The sequence below is a fragment of the Amphibalanus amphitrite genome, unplaced genomic scaffold (assembly GCF_019059575.1).
Source record: "Amphibalanus amphitrite isolate SeventyFive unplaced genomic scaffold, NRLGWU_Aamphi_draft 001349F_arrow, whole genome shotgun sequence".
Classification (NCBI taxonomy): domain Eukaryota; kingdom Metazoa; phylum Arthropoda; class Thecostraca; order Balanomorpha; family Balanidae; genus Amphibalanus; species Amphibalanus amphitrite.
In genome coordinates this window covers 152053-160661 of record NW_024882842.1, presented here as the reverse complement: position 1 = coordinate 160661, position 8609 = coordinate 152053, and the positions used below count along the sequence as shown (strand labels likewise).

General features: G+C 47.5%; 1 long non-coding RNA gene across 1 annotated transcript; it reads left to right on the top strand.

Annotated features, from left to right (window-relative positions):
- Positions 1-300: 300 nt before the first annotated feature.
- LOC122372354 lies at positions 301-1808 on the top strand. The gene is made up of 3 exons (XR_006254855.1): positions 301-521; positions 904-955; positions 1311-1808. It is a non-coding gene; the product is annotated as an uncharacterized LOC122372354 (long non-coding RNA).
- Positions 1809-8609: the final 6801 nt, after the last annotated feature.

The following is an 8609-nucleotide window of genomic DNA, read 5'->3' as shown; positions in this document are numbered from 1 at the left end:
CCAAAATGGGGTCCCTGGCTCACAATTACCGGTTTCGGCACTCACAACATCGAGAAATGCCTTAAATCGGAAATATTGAATTTCAAAATTGCAGCATTTTGATTCAGAGGGGCTAATGCTTAGGAATACCCCTCTGAATGTGTGACGTCAGCGCAAATATCTAACGATTTTTAAATGTTTGACTAAAACGTTTTGTAGCACGCGGTGGTACCTATATGCTATTTGCGCGCAACATCTGCCGCAAACACCGCACTTCTAAAATAAAGTCGCTAGAAACAGCGGAGATCCCAGAAAAGTAAACAAAAGTAAAAGCATGGATTAGAGATAACTGGATGGGGCACTCCGGCGACTTTAGCGTCACACGGCCGTTATGCGCATGCGCGAGGAACGTACACGACCGCGACCTTGGCGCCTGTTGTAAACTCAATGGCGGAGTGCTTTGCGGCGATCGTTATTTTGCTTTTACGTGTGATTACGTGTGTTTAAAGAAGAAGTTGGGGCAGCATATTTTATATTGAAAGGTGAGGAATGCAGTGAAGGTAAAAGTTTGGTCCCAATAGCTATAATTGATGAAATAGCGCCATGCTCTGAAAACAGCACCTTTTTGGCAAGAAGCATAAATCGGTGAATATCTCTTTGATACGATAGGCTAAGTAGATGTGAGGAAGTGGGTTTTATTCAGAATCGTTCCGAGAATCGATGGCATGTAGAATTAAATGAATATTCATGTGTGGTAATAGGAGAATGGCCTTTGAAGTGGTGACTACAAATATGGCGCACATTGTTCATCACAGATTACACTGCTTTAACATTGGTTTGGAATAGATTGATAAGAATAATGCAAAATAAATACATTTTAAAGATACTGGAATGCATTCTTATTTAGCCCCACATTCATTTCAGACCTTAACTACAAGTTACAACTCTATAATGACTTATAATGCTGCATATCAAAGTAGGTACCTACTTCCACAGCGCAAAGTATTATATGTTGAGCTTGAAGTGTTGTCTGGATTGAAACAGTTTATTTTTTAAACCTTTTTTCATTAACTGACAAGATTTATAATAAATATACTATCAAAATATGGTCACAGAATTATTATCTTCCACCTACCAATAATTTTTCGTTGCGAGTTTACGCTTCTTCAAGGAGTTCTTGATTGCAATCATTTTATCAAAATAAATCATAATATAACTCAATTAATGTTACTATTATTTCATAAATATGCATTGAAATTGAGTTGATTCTTCATAATATCCACATTCCACCTATTACATCTAATCACATTTGTAACTTTTCCACTTTCCAGTTTGACCAGCTGCCAGCCATTGGTTCTGGATCAGCCTGTTTATGAGCACTGGACTGGAAGGATGGGGATTGGGGCTGGGGCAAGATCATGATGGCAATGCTTGTGTGGTGTCTTGAGTGTTAAGCATGTATGTGTATTGGCCTGCTAGGATGTTTGATATTGAAAGTAGTTTTGTGTATCAATTATGTTTATAAAGACCAATGGACACCTGAATCCTGATGCGCTAAGGCGTGGAGATCTACTGGTCATGTTTGTATCGATACGTCTCCACTTCCCTACTTGCCACTTGTTCCATCAATGGCCTCCGTTACTGGAGGGCAGTGGGCACTGATCAGTGTTTTTTTAGATGTCTGTGAACTTGTCCGTCCTTGGGAGTTGTTTCTGATGGGCTGTTATTTTGAAGAAAGCTAATGCTGAGCGCTGTAGATCGGTGAGTTTTTGTTGCAAATAGAATCGTCTCATTCAGCATTCTGTTTGCTCATGGCATTTGCTAACTTAATGTGCGGGTGTGTCGGTTCCTGTATAGCTTCTGGTGTATTATAATTCTTTGGGGCGTTAAATAAGAGAATAGGGGCATACATACAGTGGGCCGATTCGACCGTCGACAGGCGGAGCTGAGCTTCAGGCGAGACCGGCATGTCTCGGTAATGCAAGCACTGGAGGGAAATGGTTCTCCTCGAACTACCCTAGTGCCCTCACCAGTCGCCAAGTGGGGTGGCTGGCTATCAGCTCAGAACAAATATGGGTGATCAGTGATGAGGTGAGTTGGTTGTGAGGATGTAGAGGACGAACATGCGCAGAAACTCATGTGGGCGGAATCCGCGATTCGATCGTTAAGCGGGCTAACGTATCTGAGCGACCACGATTTTTATGAAATCGAGCACACTGCACACGTGTAGCATCGTGCTGACTACCCGTTGACACCCACCCACCCATCCAAAGGCCCCAATAGCGCAGCTTGAAACGGCGAGGAGCGTAGGATACGGCCGCCGCTAATGCTCTCAGCCGGCCCGGGCGCCCGGCGGTCGTGTACGTTGTTAGTTCCGGGTTCCGCCACCAGGCGGCCGCCGGCCGCGGCGGTGTGACGCGTAGATCAAAGGGTACCGCCGAGAGTGCCCCATCCAGGTATCTCTTATCCATGGTAAAAGTCTAATATCTTGAAAACCGGTGAATATTTTTCGGTGAAATTTGGTAGATATTCGTTTTCGCTCTTTCTGAACCGAGCGACATCACTTTCATGCCAATTCATAAACTTTTTTGAAGGTGGGAGGGTCCCTTTAATTCAAGGTGTTCCGCCGCTACTGGATCCAACGACCAAACCTATAGCAACCTACATATAGTCTATGTTTGATTAAACGCCCCAGTACTTGCGTGCCTTACAATGTTTTCTAATTAACACAGTGTTCAAACATTTTTTCTTAAAGAACACAGCGTTATCAAATAAAGTGTGTGTAACAGGGCAGAGACGAGCGTGGAATTACCTGGTAGAAGGAACGCCACCATAAACACCAGCGCTGCAGCCGGCGCCGGCACACAGTCCGCCGGGAGCCCTGCAACAAAGAACAGAATTTGTCAGACAAATTGTACATTACGACCGTCTCTCTAGAGCACCCGCGCCGACACATATTGCAGTTCAATATCGGCACAGCATTGTATTTTGTCAGGCGTCTGGCGAGCACCTGGCTTTAGGGAAATTGTTTTATGTTAGCCACCTATATTGCAACTCTCGATATTTTCAATAAAAATATTAAATGTCCATCACTGTATGACACATAATTGCCTGATTTACCCAGCCAAGCTAATGTAACGTTTTGTGGTATAATTGTATGCCTAAATCACCGCGTTCGCCTGTCGACACGAACAGTCGCCTATTGAAGGTAGGCCATATGGCTGCACTGGCGTATCCGCGCCACTATCTTGTCTCGCTGCCTGGGCAGATAGCGCCCGTATTGGCGGCGCCGCTGTGTGCCATCCGATCTGACGCGCGGCGCGGAGTGCGGCAGTGCCAATTAGCACCTCCGATCACCCGACACCGGCGCCGAGCAGCGCGGGCCGATCATTATCCGCCAGAAATGCAGCCGGCAGTCGAACCGGCGCGGCGGAAACCGTCACTGCTCGCTGCAGGATTAATAACTGCCGCGCAGAGCTGCCGTCTCGCTCCGGCACACCGGTACAGGCTGCCGGCGATCAAAACTGCCACAGATCTAGGAAGCCGTCATTGCTTGAATTAGACAGCAATAAACGTCTAAGGGAAGCAATGACGGCTTTTTTAAAGGAGAGTTTCGGAAATCATGCCTTTTTTACTACAAACCAGGCAGATAGAGGTCATTATCAATTACCATTGTTTTTATGTTTCTGCAATAATAAGAATCCCACATTAATTCTCAAAATCTGCTGCTATTTTTTAGACATTTGGGTGAAGGTACTTAGTTCATGTTACAGAAAATACTTATGGTGAAAAGTGTCGATGACTGATGACAATGTGTTGATACTTGATATACCTACTTTATCCCCAGTTCCCACTGTCCATTGAGTAGGATTATCACGCGACACAACACCTGCTACTGATACGAACATCCACGTTTTTCCATCCTTGCCGCGCTGAAGTTCAGCTGATGTCACTCGGTCCTGTCTACAGCGTTGTTTTTACTCAAAAGAAACAGCCAGCCTCGTAGCTGGGTTGTGACAAACATTTGGACGGAAACTCCCGGGGATACCGTTTTTCCAAACAGTTCCTGATCAAAGTGTTTCGCGGGAGTTTTTCCTGTCCGACGCCACCTCACACCCTGGCTGGGTGCACGCAGGACTCTGTGACGGAACATCCTGCGTGTGTCGGGACTCTCGGCTATTTGGAATCGACTTCTTTGATGCAGTGCTTAGGGACTTCCACAAAAAAAAATCCGAGGCATTGTGATCATCCTTGGGCTTTGTAAGGCACTAACAACGGCACAGGTTGTGTGCAAAATGAGGAAACGTCTTTTGAGAGTCTGCAGATAAAGTGCATTCATTTTTAGATTGAAATCATATAGATCGCAATTTAGATATCAGACTTTAGAGCGCTGTTGTAGGGGAAGCGGGGGGAGCACCGCCACCTTAAGCATTTCTGCTCACCGAGCTGATATGCGTAGTAAAAACGAAGCTCTTTTGCATTCATGTGAAAGTAGGAATGTTTTCCTACATGTTAGCATAGTTTCCAGCGCTCCATTATAAAATTTCGCTACTTTACAGGCATTGAAAACAAGTCCTGCATTTTCCGTCCTCCAAAAAATGTGCGGGTAGCACCGCCACTGATGGCGATGTTATCCACAGATCGGCCTTACGGTGACAGCCACCCTTGGAAGCGTTACTGCTGTCTGAAATAGTAACTCAAACTCATATAAGACACACAAGAGTTGGTTGTTAGTTTGTCACAGATCAGACTGTTTGTTGCGGACAATATGCATACAAAGCATGACAAATTCACGTTCATTTCGAAACATCCAGTGAAGTCAAACGTGAGGTTAAAAAACAGACGACGTTTGCGGCCTAACTAAAGCTCTTCTCCGAGCTGAGTGAATCATCATTGCGGCTTTATCCATTTTGCCACCCCTTGGGGTAGCACCGCCGAGCATGGCGGTGTTACCCCACACACAGTCATGGACCGACAACGCCCCGACAGCAAAACAAGCCGGGACGCGATTCTTCTGTAATTCCTTTCTAAACGAAGAGCACTTCATGCCCTCAAATTTAACGTAAAAATCAAGGCATTTTGACTTGAAATGACCACTTACTTGCTGCTAAAACATGCCAAAAGATTACAACGATGGTTTGAAATTCACAAAATGGGCAATTGCGATCTCAAAATCAAATAAATCTTAGCGAAACCTACCTCACGCGGCGTCTCGTTTCCGTTCGGACACCGAAATGGCGGGTGTTTACATTTACAATTCAGAGTTTTGCCGATAGAGAGGATGGCGGTGTTTCCCACATGGCGGTGCTACCCCCGCTTCCCCTATCATGTATGATGGCAATTGGCATCTTCAATGAATTTTACCTAGAAAAGCTGCATTTAATCTACAAGTCGATGATGTTTTATAGTGCTTCAATTAGGTATTTCACGCAATTGATGAGCAATTAGAAATAGAGAGTCAGGTGATGAGTTTCACAAGGCTAGATCGGGTAACCTATACATCTATTGAAGGTCGTATTTTACGCACGCTGGGGGAGGGAAGAGCTCTGGCGGCTTCTCCCCAGGCCTCGATCGGGGGACCAGGCACACCGTTGTCTGTTTTCATCTCGTACCTCCTTCCAGCCAGCTCCGGTACACGACATGGCTCTCCATCAAAGGGGCGCGTATCCCATCGGCTCTGTTTCGGCTGCCAGGCCGTGTTTATCAATCCTCGGTTCCCGGGAGGTTTCGTTATCGCCACCGGCGGCCGCCCCCGCCGCGCGCGCGCGAGATGTTGGCGCCATTTCCTCGCGCTGCGCGTGCTCTCTGAGGGCCCATCACGCGCGGTGGACTGCGGTCTGGCCGGTGCACCGCACTCCACAGTCGGCCGCACGGAGGGACGCGGCCAATGTCCGGCGGAGAGACACGAGATTGGCCTCCGAGCAGTCAGACCCAGTACCAGCGAGCACAGATTGACCGAGCCTGCAGGGAGGGTGTCCTCCACAAATGTCCTTAGCGGGGAGAGGAAGGAGAGTGTGTCTTTTGACCGATGTCCTAAGTTGGATGATTGATGGACGCTCAACCTGGGAATGGTGTTTTTCTGTATCTGAAAGCTTTTCATCATCAGAACAGCCAACGTCTCATATTTGTTGATAAGTTAACTAAAAAGTTTCAGAGGCTGTATCACGCGTGATAGCGTTTGTGATGATTGGTTGTTTTGTTAGAACGAAGGGCTAAGAAGAACCACAAATACGCTCACAGTTTGCTGTTCGAGACTTCTGGGACCAACCAGAGGCTCGGATCCGAGACACTCACACATACAAACACACTCACATCAGACAAAGGAACGGCGTGGCAATAACGTTCGGTTATTGGGCGTTCATCCGTTCTCGTCGTGGCGTTAATTGAGCGCCGTCCGTGTGCCCGCCGCTCGATCACCATTGAATAGATCGTCGTCGGCGGCGCGGGGCGGCTGTCAGCGGCGGCAGCGGCAGCAGCACCTGGGCCCCGCTCGACCGGTCACTGGCTGAGCCGTGCTGTCGAGGCGGCGTCTGGTGCTCTGTGCAGGAGGCCGGTAACGGGTCGGTGGTGGAGCGCAAAGGATGGAGAGGATGGCGGACAGCTTCAACAGCGCAGTGATCAGGACCGCTCGCACCGCAAGAAGCACAGCGAATTCAGTTAGGCAGTGATGTTATAATGGCAGCAATGACAGCAGTCCGTGAACATGACGAGGAACGCGCGGTAGTCAGCAGCAGCTGTGAAGAAACTTCCACGGACAGGTCTGAAGCGAGGCTGGAGGAACTACTGCGGACAGGTTGGAGGCGCGGTCACGCGAGAAGGGGCTGCAGGAACGAGCACGCGAGCAGGCCGACTCAGACAGGGTCTAATAATGATTCCTGTGTTTGTGTGCGTGTGTGTCTGTATTTATTTGTCAGCTCAAAGCAAAACATAGTCAATCAGTACGCATTGTGCAGCTCGATGCAGCCAGATAAAAGCACATCCATTCAAGTACACGTAAAGGTGCAGTGGAGTGAAGATTGAAGACGTCCATGCTTTTAACTCACTAGCTCTCAACCTATTAACTCGGTAATGGTTCACTGCAATCATACGGAGAGTGAGTAGCACTCAGCTTTGAACCATTATAATTAAGATAATCTTGCATGTGTGCGAAATTATTACAATAAAAATATCAGGCAAACCAGCTCGCTACGGTGTGTGAGTAAAGACAGACGATTACTGGAACAAATTTATTGGTAGGTAGACGAAGGTCTTGTAATAAAGTTCGTGATAAAAATGCAACGTTTCACTTTTCACGTTATATTTGAATGTCCGAGATAATGAGTTCAATCGAGATGACGAGCCGAAAAGAACAAGTGAAGATAAGCGACCGGCGAGGGAGCGGCCCTCACTCGGTCCGAGTCGTTGCTGTCTCTCCCACTCGACTGCCGGGCTTCGGCCCGCTCCGGCGCGACATATACCATGCGTCATACATACGTCACATCATAACACCAATCAGAAGCGGGTCAGGACAGGCGTCACAGGTAAGGAACGAGGACCATAAAAGGACATTGTTAGTAAGGGTAGGGGCTGGGAATGAACTTTGTTACAGGTCTGTGGTAAAGTGATATAAAGTGATGTCGCACTCATCACAAAGGCTATACCAATTGACTGGAACGCAAGTTTGTGCCGACTATCACGCAACTAAGCGTGTCTTTACCCTTTGGTGAGCGTATGGTCCAAGGGACAGGCTGTGACACACAGCCTGTGTGATGCGGCACAGCCTACCATCTCAGGCAACTGATTGGTTGTGAGAATGGAAAATCGTCCCACAGTCAACCTATCAGATTTACCCAATCAGACTAATGTCAGTCACCTGTTGAACTTTGTTTCTACTACCAGCCACAAAAATTTTCGCCTAGCCGAAGCCAGAAACACAGTGGCGGCGGAAGGTAATTTTGGATGGGGGTGCAAAGTTTTCTCAAGGGGCCCCTCTGGAAGCTTTGGGCCCCCCTTCATTTTTTTTTTTGAGTGATTATTATTGTTTTATGAAAAACGAAGATTTTGGAAAACTATCCCCATACACACAAGTTCTGAAAAAGGTTTGAAATTGCAGTGTACCAACCTATCTCAAATAATGAAGGCATAAAGAAGCAAATGCAGCTAGTTTTTTATCGGCTATTCTTTTAGTCTAGCCACCACCCGCACTGTCTCAAACCACTTTTCTAGATCCGCAGTGGACCATTGAGGGCCCTACGAGACCGTCCCAAGAAGACCGTGTTTAGAAGCCCCTTGGAAGCCGACCACATAGAGACTCCTCCAGAGACCTACATGACTGAATGACTGAATGAGCCCTCCGATCAGGGTCGGTCCCTTGAAAGTTGCTGAAAGGCAGTATAGGCTCGAAAGTCTTTTGATGGCTCTCAGAAACCGGCATCGGACCCCAACATAGCCTGTATGGAGGCCCTCAACAGCCGGGACGGAGGCCACAGGAGCCGATGTTTAGCCTAAAGAGCCGGTATGGAGGACTGAATAGAGGAAAGGGGTCTCAGTGGGGCCTTCAGGGGCAAGCGTTTGAGCCCCAAAAGTATGTGTGGGGTCTTAGAGGCAGGTAGATCCCTGGGGTATGCACATTGCACGGGGTCCCAGGAGCT